We start from the raw sequence: 23,622 nt of genomic DNA, 5'->3' as shown, positions 1-23,622 counted from the left end.
GAATGCTTTGGGTTGTCGTATGCAATCATCCAATTCATTAACTTAAGGAAAACTTGACGGTTAATTTAAGCGGACCTAATTAACCCGGGGTGTTGAGAATTCATGGTTTATTGAAATGCAATTGGAAATCATTTTATTATGCAAGTGTAACATGTATGGAGATGAACCCCTTAGCTAGCTTCCCATCCATTCATTTCCGTCAAATCCATATTTACAATTTGTTTTGTTTCCAAGTATTCATTTTAGTTTAAATTCGTCCAAATCCAATTCCCCCCTATTTCGTTGAAATCTTAGTCTTAATCTTTCTTATTTTTAGTTTTGCTTTCTTCGAGCATTAAATAGTGTTTTATATTGTGTTTTTATGTTTTTAAGTCAATTTAGAAGGTTTTAGCAAGCCCTCCTAATCCCCGGTCTAGAACGATCCCTCACTTATCCATTCTACTACAATTGTCAAACGAGGGTTTAATTTGAGTGTCAAGTAAATCACGCATCATATGCTACTAATTCATATTAACTTGGACCAATAGTTGTGATAGGCCCATGTTCTTTTAATATGATTAAAATGTTTTTGATGTAGCCCAACACTACTCCCTCAAATAAAATGGATATTAAGTTGATAAGCGAGAGATGCTTTGAACATCTCTTCGTAGGCCTTCCACCATGGTGGACTCCAATCGTTTGTGACTCCTACACCGGCTTCACCCTATCATGGGGAAGTTCAAAGTATGTGCTTACATTCAGGAGGAGTCCATATGTACATACATGATGTGGTGAGGTAGGCAACGAGGATAGCCAACATCGTATCATCGTGAGGTTATTCTTGAACCCCTACACGAACTAAGCATGGTGGGAATAACTTAACTAAGTGCAATGGTGCCAACATCGTATCATCGTGAGGCAACATTCTCTAGAGGCCAAACAAGATGGGTAATTACAAACGTTGTAAATGAGTAAAGCGTCATTCTCTCATCATTATTTTTGCTAACCAACATCGTATCATCATGAGGTGGGCTTGGTAATCGTGAGTCTCCCATACCCCGCTAAGAGTTCAATATAACTCTCGGATTCTATTGAGGGATATGGAATTTGCCAAAAATAGTGGGTGGTACTATTTGATTCAAGACCTAATCAAGTAGTTTATCAACAATCTAATACGATTTCTGTTATGTTATGTAGTGAACGACATGCCTAAAATTATACCCACCATTATACTTGACAAAAGGGGCCTTAGGGGCCAACGTTTCCTTGCTTGGTATCGCCACATTGAGAATGTCTCAAAGGTGAAAGACATATTGTATGTGCTTAAGCAATCCCCTCCTCATGTACCTCCTAAGAAACTAGCTTCAAAGGAAGAGTGTCATGATTATGCAAGACGCTATGAGGATGACTTACAAGCCAAATGCTTAATCCTCACTTCACTTAGTGAGGAGCTTATGAAGCTACATAAGCACATGGACACTTCATGTGCCATGGTTGAAAGTTTGCATAAGATGCATGACATTGAGACTAGTAAAGTACGATTCTCAAATGTTTGTAGTCTATTAAATGCCAAAATGGCAAAAGGGGCATCGGTCCATAAACATGGACAAAAGATGGAAAGGATCTTTCAAGATCTTGAAAGTTTAGGAACTTCCATCGATGGGAAAATGGCCCAAGATTTTTTCCTTGCATCTCTCTCGGATGATTTCACTAAGTTTATTGTAAACTATAAAGTGAATAGATTCGATCATACTTTTAACGAGATGATTGACATGTGCTGTAAATTTGAAAAAGGTTTCAAAAGGGACAGTGGGAGTGAGAATGAAAACACAAGGAAAAGGTTAAATAAGAAGAAGGCAAGAAAATCCAAAGGAACATGCTTTCATTGTGGAAATGATGGACGTTGAAAGAAGAAATACAGGGTGCACATTGCGAGCCTTATGACACGAACTTTTGAAGAGACTATTTCTGTCATAGAGAGTGCTTTTACAGTGAGCTCTAATTCCTGGATATTTGATTCAGGTGCTAGTCAACATATCTGTAATACGATACAGGGACTAGCAGGGAGCAAGACACTGCGCAATGGGGAGATGGTTGTGCGAGTTGGGAACGACGCTAAAATCTCTGCAAAAGCAATAGGCACCTACATGCTTAACCTACCCTCTGGGGAAGTCCTGGAACTTAAAAATTGTTTATATTTTCCTTCATGTATAAAGAATTTGATTTCTATCTCTAAGCTTTTACGAGATGGGCACTCAGTATTGTTTGACAAAATGAGTTGCACTTTATACTTGAACGATCGTATTATCTCTCATGGTAATATGATAGAGGGACTTTTTCACCTAGAGACGAATAGTGGGATGCACTGTACTGAAAGCGGGAATACCTCAAAACCCAAAAGGCCTAGAGAAGAAGTTAACCAAGAAAGGATGTGGCATCTTAAACTTGGACATGTGAACCTTGAAAAGATTCGCAAGATGTTGAAAGACGAATATGTCCGCCCATTAGGTAATGACCAGATGGGTACTTGTGAATGCTGTTTGAAAGGGAAGATGACCAAATATCCATTCACTGGGAAAGGAGAGCGTGCCACTGAAATTCTAGGGTTAATCCACACTGACGTATGTGGACCTATGTCTACTACGTCGAGAGGAGGTTTCTCCTACTATATCACATTCACCGATGATCACTCTCGTTTTGGCTACGTGTATCTTATGAAGTACAAGTCAGAATCCTTTGAAAGGTTCAAAGAATTCAAGAATGAAGTTGAGAAGCAAACTGGGAAACAGATAAAAATCCTAAGATCAGATCGAGGGGGTGAATATCTGAGTAATGAATTCCTAGATTATCTCAAAGAGTGTGGAATAATATCACAGTGGACTCCACCGGGAACTCCACCACTTAATGGAGTTTCTGAAAGGAGAAATCGAACCTTGATGAACATGGTTCATTCTATGATGAGTTCCGCTGATCTACCAGTAACATTCTAGGGATACGCTCTATATACAGCAGCTTACTTGCTTAATAGAGTACCTGCCAAATCAGTTTCACAAACGCCCTATGAGATATGGCATGGAAGAAAGCCAAGTCTTAATCACATTAAGATTTGGGGTTGTGAAGCATATGTCAAGAAGCTTGAAGCTACTAAGCTTGAAGCGAGATCAGTAAGGTGTTATTTTGTGGGATATCCTAGAGAAACTATGGGATATGAGTTCTACCATCCTGACGACCAGAAAGTCTTTGTCGCCAGAACTGATAAGTTTCTAGAGGACGAATTTGTTCTCAAAGGAACTATAAGTAAAACGATGGAAATTAATGAGATTAAAGATGAACCACAAACAAGCACAAGACATATTGACAACCCTGTTCCTGGACCCCAAGCTCCACGTAGATCTGAAAGGGTTAGTAAGCCACCTAAGAGGTATGGCTTAGACAATGACTTTGCGGAATTGTACCTTCTGGGTGACAATGACACAAAGGAGGACCCTAGGGACTACAAAGAAGCAATGTCCGACATTGATTCAAAGAGATGGCAAGAGGCCATGAAATCCGAGATGGATTCCATGTATCAAAATCAGGTCTGGACTCTTGTAGACCCTCCAGAAGGTATAGTACCTGTTGGAAACAAATGGGTCTTCAAGAGGAAGATAGGCGTTGATGGGAACGTGGAGACTTATAAGGCTAGACGTGTAGCCAAGGGTTACAGGCAACGAGAAGGGATTGACTATGAAGAAACTTTCTCTCTTGTAGCCATGATTAAGTCCATTCGGATTTTGCTTGCTATAGCTGCGTACCATGATTATGAAATCTGGCAAATGGACGTGAAGACGGCCTTTCTGAACGGCTACCTAGAGGAAGAGCTTTATATGGCTCAACCCGAAGGTTTCGTGTCCAAGTCTGCAAAGACTAAGGTATGCAAGCTTCTGAGGTCCATTTATGGACTTAAGCAAGCCTCAAGGAGCTGGAACATTCGTTTTGATACTGAAATCAAATCGTTTGATTTTACTCAAAACGAAGACGACAATTGTGTTTATCAAAAGGTCGTAGGGGATGCAGTGGTATTTCTAGTGTTATATGTAGATGACATATTACTATTCGGGAATGACACTGCAGTACTTTCTTCTGTAAAAGTGTGGTTGTCCAAAACCTTCCACATGAAAGATCTAGGAGATGCATCTTATGTACTTGGGATAAAGCTCTATCGTGATAGAACCAGAAGACTAATTGCATTATCCCAATCTATGTACATTGATAAGGTGCTAAGTAGGTTCTAGATGGAACAATCTAAGAAAGGTTTTGTTCCTGTGAGACATGGAATTCACCTTTCTAAGTCCATGGGACCTAAGACATCTGAAGAGATACGGCAAATGAATACTATTCCTTATGCTTCCGCCATAGGAAGTCTCATGTATGCCATGATATGCACAAGGCCTGATATCGCATATGCTGTGAGCATTACTAGTCGATATCAATCTAACCCAGGATCAGAACACTGGGCAGCTGTCAAGACGGTCCTTAAGTACTTAAGAAGAACTAAGGACATGTTCCTCGTTTATGGAGGAGCGACAGAGTTGCGAGTGGAAGGCTATACAGACGCAGATTTCAAATCTAACGTCGATAATAGAAGTTCCAACTCCGGATATGTATTCACTCTGAATGGTGGGGCTGTCAGCTGGAAAAGCAAGAAACAAAGTGTAATTGCTGATTCCACGACAAAGGCTGAATATGTCGCTGCAGCTGAAGCCGGCAAAGAAGCGTTCTGGATGAAGAAGTTCATCACTGAACTTGGAGTGGTTCCAACCATTACATCACCAGTAACTTTGTACTGTGATAATAGTGGGGCGATAGCTCAAGCCAAGGAACCCAGGGCACATCAAAAGAACAAGCATTTTGATAGGCGCTTTAATATCATTAGAAGATATGCTGCCGAGGGGAAAGTCAACATCCTCAAAGTTGCTTCAGCCGATAACGTAGCAGATCCACTAACGAAGCCAATGTCTCAAATCCAACTTGACCGCCATATGGAAAAGATGGGTATTAGATACATGGGAGGATGACTTTGAGTGCAAGTGGGAGATTGTTGGAAGTATGCCCACAAAGCCACTCATTTGATGTAATAGCTTTTTGGAATACTTAATGTATTAAACTTTTATATGTTTAATGGAGGGCAAAGCTTATTGTTAATCACTATTTATTGTATCTTGTGTTTAAGCAATAAGGGAATCCAAGGAATGTATTTGATCTAAGAGATAAGTGATCTAAGTAAGTTAGATTTTCGAGACCTTTCTCTTATGTTCATTCCTAAAACGTTCCTAGCCATAGGGTTGCCAATTGGGCATTGACAATCCGCTAAGGTTAGTATGCGTTATGTCGACTCAAGTATGGATATGACAAGTCTCAAGTCATTTAGTGTTGGACACTAAGACAAACACATAGGTGCTCGAAAGAGTAATCGAGTACACTGAACTATGATCAAAAGAGAGTTCAAACATACATGTCATGTAAGAACTCGATGGTTACAATATGCAAAGTTGTCCTTTGACCTGAGGCATCATAGATGTCTAATGGTTAGGTCCTTGATCTTTGATCGTGTCAAATGGCATTCCTTTGGAGTGTCCACGGCATGGTTGGGGTCAAGCTCTCTAGTCATGTAGGCATATGAATGCACAATAAGGGATCTCTAACCTTCCATGGTGGAAGGAGAATACTATAAGATATGATTCGAGAGTCTTTGGCCAAAGCATATGAATATGACTTAGGAAGTTTGTTCCAAATCTTATTCAAGCGAATCATATAGGGAAGTATCACATTGGATAGTAGACATGAAACAAACTATCACTTCAACAATGTGATTAAGAGTATTGTATTAGAGAAGGACCGTATTGCATTGTAGTTGTAACTGGATAGGTTCTCCAACCACTTCTACTTAGCTTGGGTAACCATGACATGCTGCTAGGTGTCACTCATGGTTTGTGGAAGCCCTAAAGATTAGCAAACACTAATCTTAAGGGAGAATTGAAATATGGTTTCAATTCACAATCAATAGTTAAGAGTAACATCGCCCACTGCCTCGCTAATTGGAACCTAATGGATCGTACACCGAGTAAGGATGAAAGTGAAGTAATTAAATGAAATGGATAAGCAATTAAATGGTTAATTGAAGTACGGTCAAAGTTAATTAATTAGTTAATTAATTATACGAAACGTTCGTATTGCACTTCTAAGTTGGTTTTGGGTTTAGGGGCCCAAAAGTGTTTTGGTCCACAAGGCCCATTATGTTTAAGTTGTATGACAACTAAAACAAAATGGGCAATTAGCCCAAACACTTAGAGAGGCCGGTCATGAATAGTGAGGGATACCAAACTTGTGTTAATTACAAGTTTGCCACTCACAAGAAATGAAGTATAAATTCAAAATTATAACTTTATTTCATTTAGGGTTTTTCTTGATGAAATTGGGTGAAATTAGTCTCTCTATTTCAACAAGGGAGGCCGGCCACTTAGGGAGGGATATCTAGCAATTTCCTCTCCCCTAAGTCATCCATTTTTATCTTCACAATTAATCTTTGGTGTAGAGACTTGGAGACATCAAGCTTTTGGTGTTTTGGAGAACATATCCTCAAATCCTCAAGGAAGCAAAGGAGGTGACTTGAAGGCCCTCCACTTGGGTGAATCCCTTGTGTAATCAAGGATGAGCTACAAGGGTAATGATTCTCTAAATCCTTTCTTCTCTTTAATGTTGTTAAAGAGTTATGGTTCACCATATACTAGGCTTTGAAAGTCATGGGTTTTATGAATTGTTTTTGGATGCATGCCTACTTTAATTGTTAATAGTTTGCCTATGTATTCAAATGTTCTTTACATGTTCTTAGCTAGGACATAAATTTTCCTTCACTGTAAATATGGTAACCTAAAAATCTATTTTTGGTTTGAAATAACTTAATCTTAGATGCCGAAACAACTAACCCATTGGACCTAATGATCCTAACAAATGCATGCAAATGCTTCCAATGCTCATCTATTGATTTTGAGAAAATTAATACATCATCAATATAAACAATCGAAAAATGGCTGTATTGATTAAAAATTTCATTCATGATATTTTGAAATTCACTTGGTGCATTTTTCAAGCCGAAAGGCATTACATTCCACTCGTAATGTTCGAAAGGAGTTACAAAAGCAGTTTTGTATTTATCAGATTCATGAATTTGAATTTGCCAAAAACCTGATTTCATATCAAATTTAGAAAAAACAGTTGCCTGAGAAAGTCTCTTTATCAAGTCTCTTTTGTTAGGAATTGGATATCGGATCCATTATAAAACATCATTCAAAGGTTTGTAGTTAATAACCAGTCGTGGAGCGCCGCGTTCTAATTCTGCGTTTTTCTGGACATAAAAAGCAGGGCAAGACCATGGAGATTTGCTTTTACGGATAATTCCTTTTTCTAAAAGTTGATTAATTTCAGTTTTACAAAACTCTAAAACTTCTTGATTCATTTGAATCGGTCGTGCTTTTGTGAGGTTTTTGACTTAATAAAATCTTTAATATAAGGTAGTTTAACAATATGTTGTTTTCTGTGCCAAAAAGCATTTGGAAGATCGGAACAAATTTCTTTAGTAAGCTTATTAGAAAACTGGCGAATAGAATCTAATAAAGATTTGTTTGTTAATTGTTCTTCAATTCTTTTGTGAAGAATTTCTTCCTGTAAAAAAGCAATTTGTTGGGATTTTGCAGTAATTTGGTTGAGAGTTTTTGAAACACTATCTTTTTGAAGTTGTTTTAACTTTTTAAGATCTGTTTCCATGCAAAATTCAAAAGTAATTTTTTGGCCAAAAACCTTGGTAGAAATACAGTTATGATGAACTTTGAAAGGATAAATTAATGCAATGAAAGGGAGTCCCAAAATAACTGGATCAGAAATATTTTTGATTAAAACAAATGGAGTTTTAAAACAAATATTTTGTTGACAAACATGGGCTTTGGGAATTTCATATTTTAACTTCATTGGGGATTGATTTGCCGCGCTAAGTACTTCGGTAGACTTGTGATAATACTTAGTAGGTATTAACCCCTCTTGAATACAATTCAAATCTGCGCCTGAATCAATCAAAGCAATGGTTTCTAAATGAAAATCGTCAATTATTATCTTGATTTTAGAATACCATTTTCTAATTCTAATTTTGTCTAAAAGACTTAAAACAAGTTCTTTTGAAGAAGAAGATTTAGCTGAGTGAGCGTCGGAATCCGAATTTGAGGAAGAACCATTTTGTTCTTGGACGAGTTCTTGCGTACGTACTCTACTGAGTTGTGAACGAATTTCGGTATTTTCGGATTTTAAAAACTTAATTTCTGATTTAATTTCATTAATTTCTTTTTGTAAATCCTTGATGGTTAAATCCTTTTTTGGTTTATTAAACCATTCCAAAGTGGTGCCGAGAGAAATCTTTTGAGAAGAAGTTTGACTAGTGCCAGGTTCATGAGGAGAAATCAAATTTTTGAGTTTTTTCAAATAAAAAGATTTTAAATCAGGGTCATCGACTTTACTAATTAATTCCATTAAAAACTCTTCTTGTTCTTCTTGCTTATTAAGCACTGAAATTTTATTACAACAAGTGTCCGTGCACCCAAACTTAATGTTTGGCGAGGAGACGTCGCTAGAACTGCTAGAGTCGGAGACGGAAAAATCGGGATTTTTAGCAGATTGACTAGAGTCAGTATTTCTAATTTCTAAAGCCTGAATAAGTTGAATTTTCTCTTCTTCAGAGATTTTTAATTGGTTAATAGCCTTCTTAACTTTACATTCATTTGCATAATGACCAAATTTACCACACTTGTAACATTTTCCCTTTTTATTCTGAAAATCCTTTTTAGACTTTCGAAAAGGTTTTTTGTTTGAAGATGGTTTTTCATAAAATTTATTTGTTTGAAAAGGTTTGTTGGAAGATCTTTTGTTTTTATAAAATCTGGATTGATGTTTAGAAAACCTGCTGGTTTGTTGGGCTTTTTTCTTTTTACTCGAAGGAGCGATTGGAGGTAAACCATATTGTTCACAAAATGTTCTAAGTTCGTATTTAGCAATAGATTTTTCTTTATGAACTTGTTTTGAAATCTTCATGTTGATACACATTTTCAATCCTTCCTTTTGAATAACATTAACTATGTTACCATAAGTAAGGGGATGATAAGGTATGACACCTTCTTCATTTACTAAAACATTTCAAATTTTGTGAGCAAAAAGATTTGGTAAACCATTGATAAATTTTTCTTTCCAAAAAGGTTGATTACTATCTTCCCGAAGCATAACTCTGGATATGAAAACATCTTTATACCATCTAAAATCACTTAAGGTTGGACACCTTAAATTACTCAGTTGGTCGTGAATACGTGTAGTAACGTTGCTGGGTGTTCCTATAAAGTGTTCTATAATCATATAAAGTAAAGTATTTACTCCGTCGGGTATTCCCTGTCCTATCGTTTCGTCAAAAATGGGAAATCCTTCCTCATCTTTTTTTACCGCAAAGCGTATTTCATCTCTGGACTGAGAAGTTAAGTCGTTCTCCCACCAAGAATGAAGCATTCCAGTGAAACCAGTGACGAGAAGATCAACGATTTGTGTTTGTGTAAAATTGTGATTTGAAATGTAGCTATTAGCAACCATGGAAATGTGTTGAAGTTTGTTCAAAAGTTCTTGTTCTGACAAGCCGTCTATATTCCATTCATAGAGTTTGTTAGCTGAAATCGAAAATTGATTTTGGATATTTCGTTCTTCAAATTGTAGGTCAGGAGGAGTTGGCCTGGGATACCAGTTTTTTGTAAGAGAAGTAGGGTTGACCGAATGAGTACGAATACGTTTTAAATCAAAAGTTGGTTGAAGATCAATGTTTCGAAAAACATTTTCAATATTTTGAATAGCAGAACTAGTTTCCGTGTCCTGAGAAGTATCTGGATCAGATGTATTTTCTTCTTCGACAGAAACATCATTGTTTTGCAAAACATTAACAACTTTCTCTTTTTTGAGCTCAGTGAGCATATGATCAATTTTTTGTAAAGTAGTCATGGATTTTAAAGCAGTGGAACTTGAAGAAGTATCAGTAAAATTTACTAAAGGTTTTTCTTTTTTAGAAGATTTTGGGTGAGACAATTTGTCGATTTTGGTTTCAATTTTGTCTAATTGTTTTCCAATAGTATGAAGACTTTGGTTCGTAAAATTGTTTTGTTCAATGATAGGTTTAAAACCAGAATCTTCTTTTGGAATTTTGAAAGGAGTTGCGGGAATGCTGGTATTACTAGTGGAAATTAAAATAGTTTCTTTGGGAGGATGACTGGAGGAAATCAAAGTTTTGTCTTCCTTAACCCAATTTTCTTTGGTAACAACCGTAACTTTATTTTTTGTTTCATAATGTTTTTCAATAAAATCAAAGAAAGATATTTCAAATTGGTATTGTTCTACAAAAGCTTTCCATTCAGCATAAATGGCTAGCTTTTCTTCATCACAATACTTTTTTCTAAAAATATTTCTTCTGGGGATGTTTTCCTCAGAAGCGATGTCAGCTTTAAGCTTCCTCCATCGGATTTTATGTGGTTTGTTTAAAACAAGTAATTATTTGCCCATCGGATTTTATGTGGTTTGTTTAAAACAATCAAAATGGATAGGTCTGTTCGACTTTTGAACTGCATTATTTGCCCATGTGATTATGTCAGCCAAACAGCATCATCAGCAGTAGCTGTTATCATTTCTTCCGCAGGACAAGGTCACTATTCATCAATAGTGAAAAACAAAAAAGTCACTATTCATTCAGCTTTTGTAAAAGTAACAACGTGACTCCACAGTAAAGTGATAGGAGCATATTCATGCGACTTAATTAGCTTGTTCTCGTGCATTTATGTTGTGTTTACTTAGCTATTTTAGTGTTTAAGGCTACTTTTGTGTATTTTCAGATTATAAGGCCAAAGTGTGCAAGAAGATGCAAATTGGAGTCTTTTGGAGCGAAAGAGGAATGAATGAGTTGAAGACTCGGAGAAATGACGAATTCCTACTCCAACGATGAATTCTTACCAAAACGAGGAATCCTACTCAAACAAGGTTTCCTATTTTAGGAAAGTTAATCCTAAGTTTCCCGTTTTGGTAACTGATAGGAGCATATTCATGCGACTTAAATGGCTTGTTCTCGTGCATTTACGTTATGTTTCTCTAGTTATTTTAGTCCTTTATGCTTCTTTTGTGTGTTTTCAGGTTGTAAGGGCAAGGTATGCAAAAGGATGCCTTTTGGAGCCTTTTGGAGCAAATTAGAGATTGGAATGGATATCATATGCTTGGAGCCAAGAGGATGGACGAAATTAAAGACTTGAAGTAGGAAAGTTAAATCCTAAAAGACCTCATGTTTAAGCATCATTGAAGACTCCTACGCATTTTAGAACACAAAAACAACATTCCTTGCAACCTTAGGACATTGTCGTGTGTTTCCTTGTGTCTCCCTTCCTTGCCATGCAAGGAAGGGCTTTGTTCCCTATTTTAAACACTTAAAGCATTCACTTATCATATCATTCACTTATCACTTATCACTTCCATTCACTTATCACTCACCACATATCATTCATTTATCACTTAACATATCATTCATTTATCACTTATCACTTCCACTCACTTATCACTTATCAAACCATTCACTTATCACTTCCATTCACTTATCACTTATCACTTCCATTCACTTATCACTCACCACATATCATTCATTTATCACTTAACATATCATTCACTTATCACTTATCATACTCATAATCATCTACACATTTCAACCATTTAAACACATGCATTCACACACATGCACATCATTCATTCTTCTTCCTAGCCGTGCATCCCCTTAGCCATTTCCAACCACATTCTTCCACTTCCCACTTCATCATTACACCACCTAACACACATGCACTCCCATCCATTTCATCATTGCATTCATCACCAAAGAACCAACAACAAAACCGTGCATTACTCATCAATTCCAGCCACATTCCACATGTTTTCACAACCTAATTCACATGCACATTCAGCCACCTTTCTCCCAAAAACAGTGCACATGCATTCATTATTCATTCACTTTGCATTCCCTTTGCAATTACACCCCACATGTCCATTTAATCATTCAACCACATTCCCATTAACCACAAAACAAATCACACAACACACCAACACACATGCATCCTGAAATTCTTTGCCTTGCAATCACATGCATTTCCCTTGACATTTTCAGCCATCACACTTCATCATTACACCACCATTCACTCTTTAACCCACACACACTTCACACAAACAACATTCACATGCATTCACATGCATTTCCAACACAAAACACACTCAAAACCGTGGCCACCTTTGCATTTCAGCATTCCCATTTGCATTTTCAGATTTCCAGCTTTCCAACCTAGCCACATTCACATGCATTCACTCATAATCATTCACCAAACTTGCAGCCACATTTCCACCCACCTCCTAGCTGTCATGTTCCCTCCATTACTCCTATAAATACCCTTGCATTCATTCATTCAAAGAACATCTCATTCCATGGTAGATACCACAACACAAACACTCCATTCCTTCTCTAGCCGTGAGTTTCTCTCCATTTTCTGCACCATTTTCTCCACCACTCCTCACCTATTTCCATAATTCCTTTTCCATTCCACACTTCCATCCCCCAAATCAATTATCCCTAGACCTTATGCTACAATAAAGAGGAAGAGAAGAGGGCCTAAACGTTCATACAATTCAAGTTTGAGTTGTTGGAATGTTTAGGCGTTTCTTTGATTTCAATGTTTAATTTCAATTCTCTTTGTTTTGTATGAGGAACTAAACCCCCCTTTAGCTAGGGGGGGATTCGAAATATATGTTTATGCTTGCATTTTGATTTGATTACTTCTAATTGCGTTTCATAAGTTGTGGATTCAATTTGTTTAACCGTTTGATTGATAACTTATTTATGTATGTTTATTAAGAATGCGCGCTTAATTTTCATGCATGAATATGACGCTAGAATATAAGTGAGTTTCACCTAATCGTTATGAACTTATATTCACAAGTAGTGGAGGTTGCTTATAAACAATCGTGTTAAACGAATTCTTGGCATAAGTTTCATGCAATCATAGTAACGAATGCCTCGTCAACACTTATAGTTTTCATGATGCTTAATGATTCTTGCTTGTTTCTCTATTATGCAATTCATGTAGGGAACTTGTGAGGAATGCTTTGGGTTGTCGTATGCAATCATCCAATTCATTAACTTAAGGAAAACTTGACGGTTAATTTAAGCGGACCTAATTAACCCGGGGTGTTGAGAATTCATGGTTTATTGAAATGCAATTGGAAACCATTTTATTATGCAAGTGTAACATGTATGGAGATGAACCCCTTAGCTAGCCATACCATCCATTCATTTCCGTCAATTTCATATTTACAATTTGTTTTCTTTACAATCTATCCATTTTAGTTTAAATTCGTCCAAAATCAACCCCAACCCCCCCCATATTTCGTTTAAGTCTTAGTCTTAATCTTTCTTATTTTTAGTTTTGCATTCTTTGAGTCTAAGTTAGTATTTCATATTGTTATTTTACGTTTTTGAGTCAGTTTCCAAGAGATTTGCAATCCCTCCTAATCCCCCGTCCAGAACGATCCCTACTTATACTTATACTACAAATCGACAAAAAGAGGGTTTAATTTGTGTGCGTATAAATCTCGCATCAAATTTTGGCGCCGTTGCCGGGGATTAGCAACTTTGCTAATCCCTTGGTTCTTTTCTTTTTTTTTGGTTTAGTTGTTTTCGTTTTAGTTTCTAACTTAGTGTTGTTTTCTTTGTTTGTTGTTACTTTTGATTTTTGATTTAGTTCTCTTTCTTTGATTTTAGGTACTAGAGAAGTAAGATATGGATTTTGCTAGCATTCAAGCTCAATTGGCAAATCTTACTTCTAAATTGTCGCCGTATGCCGAAAGGACCACAATGCAGAGTGTCCCTACATTTGGTGCTTCATATAGGCAAGGATTTCAAGCCAATCAATGTCCACAAAGAGATTGGAGGGATCATTCAAACTCTATATGGTGGGAAGATCAACAAGTTCAACGTGAAGCATATTGGCAACCATATGAGGAGTTCTATTCAAGACCTATGCAGCCACCACAACTTCATATGCAATATGCTCAATTAAATTCAAGTTCGCCAGTAGATTATATTCAAATTCTTAATGAAATAAATTCTTTGGCGCAGGGGTCACAAAATCAAGCCAAGGAGGCTCAACAAGAAGCATATTGGCAACCATATGAGGAGTTCAATACAACACCTATGCAGCCACCACAACCTCCCCCACAACAATTCCAATCAAGTTCAAGTATGTCCATGGATAATGATAAAAATTTTCAATTACTAACCTCTTTGACGCAGGACGAACAAAATCAAGACAAGAAGTTGGGTAAATTGGACGAGCAATTTGGGCAGATTATGGAGTTCATGAAACAAATTCAAGAGCAAAGTGAACTTTCCAACTCAACTATTGAAAACTCGAAGGAAGATTTTGAAATCCATAATGCTATCACTTTGGGAAGTGCTATGGAGGTTGGAGCTGACCTAAAAATGTCCAAACATAGCCTAGAAGTGGATGAAGAGCTGCTAATTGAGGAGGAGGAAGAAGACATGCACACGGCAAGGGTAGAACAACCCTTGCCGCAGCCCCCTAAGCCCTCTAAACCACCCACCACCAGTAAGGACGTCCCAATTTCATGTTATTCTGATGTTATTCCACCCAATGTCCCTTTTCCTAGCAGGTTTTTGATTCCCAACCAAGAAGAGAGTAAAAAGGACATCGTGGAAGCCTTCCCAAAGGTGCAAAATGCTATTCAAATTCTTGGTGCAACACAGCAAGTTTTAGATGGTGTTGAATTCTTCAAAGGACTTTGTACACCAAGAAGAATGATTCAAGAGAAGGTAGTGGCTGGAGAAGATGTAGAAGGCATCAAAGAGGACAAATTTGAAACCACAATTCCCAAGGAAGTTGGATTTTATGACACGGGACAAGTCATAACTTTCGAAGGGGTGTTTATTCTGGAGTTCATTTTGGAGCACACAGGTAAGCCGCCTCCCCGAATTTCAATTTTCTTTTATACTAACATGTGGTTAATGATTCAGGCACCCAATCTGGAATTTAAACTATTACCGGATCATTTCAAGTATCACCGCCCATTCAAAGATAAATTCCATGCCGTTTGATTTTATTTATGTTAAAAAAAAAAAAAAAAAAAAAAAAAAAAAAAAAATTGAAAGAAAGATACTAAACATGGAGAAAGGTGGAGCTTCACAAAGGTTGTTTACGTGAAGCCCCACTACGAGGCGCAGAAGCGGAAGGCGCAGAAGCGGGAGGCATAGAAGCGGGAGGCATCGGAGCGGAAGCCATCGGAGCGGGAGGCATCGGAGCTAGAGCATTCTAGGCCTCAATACTTGGCCAAGCGCTGGATGACCCAGGAAAAAGGTGCCTCTGGAGATAAGACGCAAGCCTTTGACGGTCACTGTGAATTCGACCCTCAGATTCTTGCAGCTCATCAAGCTTCCTTTTCATCCCCGACGAATAGTTATTTGCAAGCACATGCAAACTTCTATTCTCGTACTTAAGCTGCTGGATCTCTTGCTTAAGTCTTTCCACCTCTGCCATCAACGATTCCACCTGACGAGAGCGGGCAAGCAGACGTAGGCCCATGTTGGACACAGAGCTCGCACACTGAACACTAAGTGCGAGGGACTCTTGAACGGCCAACTCATCAGACCGTCCTGACAGCAGCCTACTATCTTTTGGAGTGAGGAGGTTCCTAGCTACTATTGTAGCTGTTGTGGCGTCCTGCATCACAGAGTCTTCACCTGAAAGAGGACCGTTAGAATATAAAAAAGAAGGGCGCCATACGTTACCTTGACGGGGCGCAACCGGATCGCTGCTGAGACTCAAATCTAAGCTAAGGTTCGATGAGTTTGCCATTTTTTTCAAAAGTGTTCAAAGAGAATGGGTGGATGGAGTAAATTTTCAAAGGGCCGGAGTCGGTTTTCAAGAATGGGAAATCTTCAGAGTGTGTTTGTTGTGGTGATCGATAGCTCAATAAAAAAGCCAAGGCGACGCGTCCACCAATTCAAAAAGCCGGAATTTCCGGCGTAATTTAGGCGACGCTTTCTCAGCTTTTCAGAAGACGTGTTCAACTTTGTCAAAAGAGTTCTTCTTTTCAGACAACACGTGGAGGCCATCATCGCAACTACACATCTTTAGCCGACAAGCGCAAAGTTCGGCGACGCTTTCTCAGCTTTTCAGAAGACGCGTGCAGCTTTGTCAAAAGGAGCCGCATCTGCACTACCACGTGTCGTTCAGAAAGCGAAGGGGCGTCGTTCAGAAATCGAAGGGGCGCCTGCTCAGAAATCGAAGAGGCGCCACTATTTCAAAAAGCCAGAGTTGCGGGATCAAAACGTTTGTCGACAAAGGTAAAAAGTACCACCACTTGCTATTATCTCTATATATGTCGACCTTCGTCTTTTATGGCAGGGCAAACCTGAAGAAAATGCCCAACTCTCCCTCACCTCTGAGGGTGCACTCCCAGCCAAGCCTTTCGAAATACTCAATTCTTTCTTCTTCCCCAAAGATGATACCAGATGCCTGGAGTACATATGACCCAGGAGGAAACAGCACAACAAATACATGTGCTGATTCATTCACCGCTTCTTCAAAAGCAAAGGTATCTCATATCATCAAGGTCAAAAGCAAAAGTATCTCATATCATGCTCTTTCCCTGTCTTTTTCTTTGTCCTTGTTCTTACTCGCATGGCAAAGTAAAAGAAGCAATCAGCCGGCACTTGGAGTCAGTCTTCCGATCTGGAGCCAACTGCCTGGAATCTATTCCTGATTGCTTACCTAGCGTTGCTCTCGAGTAGTCATCTTCAACGGTTGATACACTTCCGGAGAAGGGACCACTTCTGCAAAGGGGAGCGAGTAAGGCAAGTGAAAATGATACATTGAAGCATGTGGAGACAAACATAGGCTGAGTTATCCTCCAACCCTTTTCAATACGAATTGGAAAGATTGAACAAAGAAACAGACCAAAAGGGTAAGCTCAGACCTTCGGGGGAGACCAAAGGAACCATCCTGCTGCCCAGTTCAAGAAGTAGCACAAAGGAAAATCAACGATGGGCAGAAACCAGTTCAAGAGTAAGCCTGTGGAATCACAAAGATCAAAAGCCTCAATGCAATTACCAAGGAGAAGATGGAATTTACACTCTATAACCAGATTTGCATCTCTAAACTCTTCTCTTTGTTAATTACATTATGCCATGTTTAGTATGTTTAAGTGCTTTTTATGTATTTACTTATGCTTTGTGTGAATCTATGCTTAAAACATTGAGGACAATGTTTGATTTAAGTGTGGGGGGGTAACTAAGTATGTTGATGCAAATTCGTTGAATTTTATCACCCATAACTTCAAGTGTTGTTCCTTGCTGTTTTAAAAATGTTTTTAAAACTGTTTTAGTGTGTTTTGACTTAAAAATTCCGAAATCACATAAAAATTTGAAAAATTGTCTTGAAAAACCCAAAAAGAGTTGTTTTAAAGTTGTTTTTGTGTGTTTGTGTCGTAGGTCACCTTCCAACACAATGATAAGGATTTGGTTTGTAATTGCATGACTGTTAAAAAGAGTTATAAACATGGAGAAAAGTTTGATTTACTCTTGGTATATGCTTAGTTATGGTTATAATGTATGACTTCACATGCAATCATAAAAGAAAAAAATTCGTTTTTGTAACATGCTTGAAAGAAGGAACTCAAACAAACGCTACAACCCTGAGAGACTTGAGCCTATAACGTTCTTTGGAGAGTATAATCTGTGATTTCTTGTTTTCTAAAGTCGTTGCATGATCTCATTATTCTTTGCTTGGTTACTACTTAGAAGGCGTTTCATCATATAGTTCCAAATGCTAGAACTCATGCCCATTTCATTCAAAGCATGTTATTGATTTGCATAACATATATCAAGATGAAGTTGTGTAGTTGCCACCATAGCCAAATAGCCTCACTTCCCATATTTCGTATTTGTTGTAAGTTTTAACCCCGTTGAGCCTTGTTTAGCCTTTATTCTTTGTTTACCCACATTTTTCTCACCTAGCCTAGTTTAGGACAATCCCCACCCTTGTTCTTAATAGATAGTGAGCATGACTTAATTGAATTCCTTTTGAGTTACATTATGAAAGAAAATAAGTGTGGGGGAGAGAATGTTTTGTTTTTAAGTGTTTATGTATGCTTTGAGAAGTCAAAAGAAAAAAAAAAAAAAAAAAAAAAAAAAAAAATTGTGAAAAACATATGAAAAAGAAAAACAGAAAAGAAAAGAAAGAAAGGAAAAAGAGCCTGTTCCCCCTTGTTCAAAAGTTGAGTTTTCATTCAAAAGTGAATTCTACGTTAATTCAAATGCTTTGCTCGCTATTTCTTTAAGAACCTTTGTTTTCCATATCCCTTCTTTGTTAGCCAAACACCTTTAGCTCCGTTTCAACCCTTATGCTTCTCTCTTGAGTGTTATGTGTTTCAATTTGTGGAGTTTGGAATTGATATGAGCTTATGGAATCACTGGTTCTCATTCTAAGTAGTAGCATTCCATTCATGAGATCATATTCATGTCATTATCGTAAATCCAGAAAATGCTTTCCTTGTTATAACTTATGTGAGTGTTCGTCTACATGTTTACATCAATCTTCTCACATATGACTAGATTAGGGTGTGTAGTTAGAAAATCTGAGTGAAAATCGAGTGCATATCTTGTAAGGAATTGAGCAAATTCTCTAAGGCATGTTACTACATTCAAAACATGGTTTTAAATGCTTAATTGTGAACTAGTATATGGTGACTATGATTAAGAATGTACTTAAGTGTGAAGATGACTAAAATCTGTGGGAATGATGATTTTTAACGTGTCATGTGCATTGGAAATCCCTAAGACAGTTGTTGGAAGGTTTAGGTTGTGTTTTACTTGTTTTGTTTCGTTTGGTTTTGTTTTGTTTTTCTTTCTGTTTTGCTCGAGGACTAGCAAAAGATAAGTGTGGGGGTATTTGATAGGAGCATATTCATGCGACTTAAATGGCTTGTTCTCGTGCATTTACGTTATGTTTCTCTAGTTATTTTAGTCCTTTATGCTTCTTTTGTGTGTTTTCAGGTTGTAAGGGCAAGGTATGCAAAAGGATGCCTTTTGGAGCCTTTTGGAGCAAATTAGAGATTGGAATGGATATCATATGCTTGGAGCCAAGAGGATGGACGAAATTAAAGACTTGAAGTAGGAAAGTTAAATCCTAAAAGACCTCATGTTTAAGCATCATTGAAGACTCCTACGCATTTTAGAACACAAAAACAACATTCCTTGCAACCTTAGGACATTGTCGTGTGTTTCCTTGTGTCTCCCTTCCTTGCCATGCAAGGAAGGGCTTTGTTCCCTATTTTAAACACTTAAAGCATTCACTTATCATATCATTCACTTATCACTTATCACTTCCATTCACTTATCACTCACCACATATCATTCATTTATCACTTAACATATCATTCATTTATCACTTATCACTTCCACTCACTTATCACTTATCAAACCATTCACTTATCACTTCCATTCACTTATCACTTATCACTTCCATTCACTTATCACTCACCACATATCATTCATTTATCACTTAACATATCATTCACTTATCACTTATCATACTCATAATCATCTACACATTTCAACCATTTAAACACATGCATTCACACACATGCACATCATTCATTCTTCTTCCTAGCCGTGCATCCCCTTAGCCATTTCCAACCACATTCTTCCACTTCCCACTTCATCATTACACCACCTAACACACATGCACTCCCATCCATTTCATCATTGCATTCATCACCAAAGAACCAACAACAAAACCGTGCATTACTCATCAATTCCAGCCACATTCCACATGTTTTCACAACCTAATTCACATGCACATTCAGCCACCTTTCTCCCAAAAACAGTGCACATGCATTCATTATTCATTCACTTTGCATTCCCTTTGCAATTACACCCCACATGTCCATTTAATCATTCAACCACATTCCCATTAACCACAAAACAAATCACACAACACACCAACACACATGCATCCTGAAATTCTTTGCCTTGCAATCACATGCATTTCCCTTGACATTTTCAGCCATCACACTTCATCATTACACCACCATTCACTCTTTAACCCACACACACTTCACACAAACAACATTCACATGCATTCACATGCATTTCCAACACAAAACACACTCAAAACCGTGGCCACCTTTGCATTTCAGCATTCCCATTTGCATTTTCAGATTTCCAGCTTTCCAACCTAGCCACATTCACATGCATTCACTCATAATCATTCACCAAACTTGCAGCCACATTTCCACCCACCTCCTAGCTGTCATGTTCCCTCCATTACTCCTATAAATACCCTTGCATTCATTCATTCAAAGAACATCTCATTCCATGGTAGATACCACAACACAAACACTCCATTCCTTCTCTAGCCGTGAGTTTCTCTCCATTTTCTGCACCATTTTCTCCACCACTCCTCACCTATTTCCATAATTCCTTTTCCATTCCACACTTCCATCCCCCAAATCAATTATCCCTAGACCTTATGCTACAATAAAGAGGAAGAGAAGAGGGCCTAAACGTTCATACAATTCAAGTTTGAGTTGTTGGAATGTTTAGGCGTTTCTTTGATTTCAATGTTTAATTTCAATTCTCTTTGTTTTGTATGAGGAACTAAACCCCCCTTTAGCTAGGGGGGGATTCGAAATATATGTTTATGCTTGCATTTTGATTTGATTACTTCTAATTGCGTTTCATAAGTTGTGGATTCAATTTGTTTAACCGTTTGATTGATAACTTATTTATGTATGTTTATTAAGAATGCGCGCTTAATTTTCATGCATGAATATGACGCTAGAATATAAGTGAGTTTCACCTAATCGTTATGAACTTATATTCACAAGTAGTGGAGGTTGCTTATAAACAATCGTGTTAAACGAATTCTTGGCATAAGTTTCATGCAATCATAGTAACGAATGCCTCGTCAACACTTATAGTTTTCATGATGCTTAATGATTCTTGCTTGTTTCTCTATTATGCAATTCATGTAGGGAACTTGTGAGGAATGCTTTGGGTTGTCGTATGCAATCATCCAATTCATTAACTTAAGGAAAACTTGACGGTTAATTTAAGCGGACCTAATTAACCCGGGGTGTTGAGAATTCATGGTTTATTGAAATGCAATTGGAAACCATTTTATTATGCAAGTGTAACATGTATGGAGATGAACCCCTTAGCTAGCCATACCATCCATTCATTTCCGTCAATTTCATATTTACAATTTGTTTTCTTTACAATCTATCCATTTTAGTTTAAATTCGTCCAAAATCAACCCCAACCCCCCCCATATTTCGTTTAAGTCTTAGTCTTAATCTTTCTTATTTTTAGTTTTGCATTCTTTGAGTCTAAGTTAGTATTTCATATTGTTATTTTACGTTTTTGAGTCAGTTTCCAAGAGATTTGCAATCCCTCCTAATCCCCGGTCCAGAACGATCCCTACTTATACTTATACTACAAATCGACAAAAAGAGGGTTTAATTTGTGTGCGTATAAATCTCGCATCAGTAACCTTTCCTAATCTTAAACGTTCGTATTTTCTAGCCACTTTGAAGTCCTTGTAGGCGCTTTAGGACACAAAACGAAGGCCCTAGTCACTTTGTAACCCTTTGCCGTGCCCTTTTATTTTCTCCCCTTCCCTTGCCGTGCAAGGGGGGGCATTTGTGTCCAAAATCATTCACTTAAACCCTATTTCCTTCACCCTAACCTAACCCTAGCCGTCACCCCACAACCATCTCAGATTTTCACCCTTTTATTTCACCCTAGCCGACCTAATTGATTCACTTTAATTAATATTTTCAGCCACCACCCTAATTCCTTCTCTAGCCGTCACATTCCCATCCATTTAATTGATCAAATCCATTTAGCCGCACCTTTTCCCTTGTGCCGCAGCCACCATAAGCCAATCTCCCATTTTTCCACCATAAGCCGTGGCCCCCATTTATCATTTAACCTAAAAAACCAAAAAGAAAATCTAGCCGCATCACCATATTCAATTGATTCATATTTTAAATCAGCCACTAACTCTAGGAGGACCCGTGCATTCCATAACCATTAGCCCATTATTAATTAAACCTAATAATCCCAAAACATACATCCTGCCGTGGCCATTATCACCCATATTGCATAATCATCAGTTTTTTTCCCATCTTCACGCAGCCACCATCACGGATTTTCATCCCATATTCTTTCAAGCCGTGCCTTTTCCCATCCATTCCAGCAACCTCAACTCTCTGCCGTGCATTCATTATATCCACCCTATTTTTCCCTTAACAGCCACATTCTAATTCATACACCCTAACACACCATTCATCGAAGCCGCAGCCACCATCTCCCATAATTCATTCTCTCCTTCAGCCGCACCTTTTTCCCTACAACTCCAGCCACTTCCACACCTTGCCGTGGCTTCCCTCATCATTCCACCACCTTGCAGCACCACCATATCACCATAAATCCATCCCTAAACCAGAAAATCATCCAAAAACACAATAAACCTTCTCTGCCGCAGCAAGAAGAAAGGAGAAAGAGGACTTTAAAACGTGCAGAAATTCAAGTGGATTCCTTGGGCGTTCTAGGTGTAATCAATCCTTTGTTCATTATGTTTAAATTAAATTTTATTTTTCTTGTTGTGAACATGAGAGGCTAAATCCCTATTTAGTTAGGGGGTGATTCGAAACCATGATTATATATGTGAAATAAGTTGATTACTTCCAATTATCGTTGCATAAGTTTTGAATACAATTTGCTTAACCGTTTGATTTAAAACTTATTCTTGTATGTTGATTGAGAGTGCACGCTTAATTTGCATGCTTGAATTTGATGCTAGGATATAAGTTTGTTTCACCTAATCGTTATGAATTTATATTCACAAGTAGTGAAGGTTGCTAGTCACGATCATGTTAAGTAGATTCCTGGCAAGCGTATCATGCTTTTCATAGTTACAAATGCCTTGTCGATGCTTATGATTTCCAAAGAACGTAATGATTCTAACTTATATCTTTATCATGCTGTTCATATAGAGAATTTGTTAGGAATAATTTGCTTGCGATGCATATTCATCCAATTCAATGATTCTAGGGAAATCTGAAGGTTAATTTAAGCGGACCTAATTAACTTGGAGTGTCGAGGTTCATAACTTATTGGATTGATAATTGGAAATTGATTTACGTTGCATATATTTCATGTGTGGAGAAGAACCCCTTAGCTATCCCATCATCCATTGATTCATCCAAATTTTGTCTTAAAATCTATTTTCTTTACAATCTGCCCATTTAGTTTAAATTCATCCAACCACAATCCCCCCATATTTTGTTGAGTCGTAGTCATTTGTATTTGTTTTATTTTGTGTTTTTAAGCATTTGGAGTCATAAACACTTTCAAATTCGACCAAATTAAATTTTAGTTTTTGTGTTTTTGAGTCAATTCAAATTAGATTAGCACCCCTAGTTAATCCCCGG

At 37.7% G+C, this 23,622-nt stretch overlaps 1 pseudogene; it reads left to right on the top strand.

The window, feature by feature from the left end:
- Positions 1-4,313: 4,313 nt before the first annotated feature.
- LOC148690162 (secreted RxLR effector protein 161 pseudogene) lies at positions 4,314-5,036 on the top strand (annotated as a pseudogene).
- The last annotated feature ends 18,586 nt before the right edge of the window (positions 5,037-23,622 follow it).

This window comes from Pyrus communis, chromosome 16 (assembly GCF_041283825.1).
Source record: "Pyrus communis isolate YQ-2024b chromosome 16, ASM4128382v1, whole genome shotgun sequence".
In the NCBI taxonomy this organism is placed as follows: Eukaryota; Viridiplantae; Streptophyta; class Magnoliopsida; order Rosales; family Rosaceae; genus Pyrus; species Pyrus communis.
Note: the sequence above shows the minus strand (reverse complement) of the source record. Positions and strands in the feature narration are given on the sequence as shown.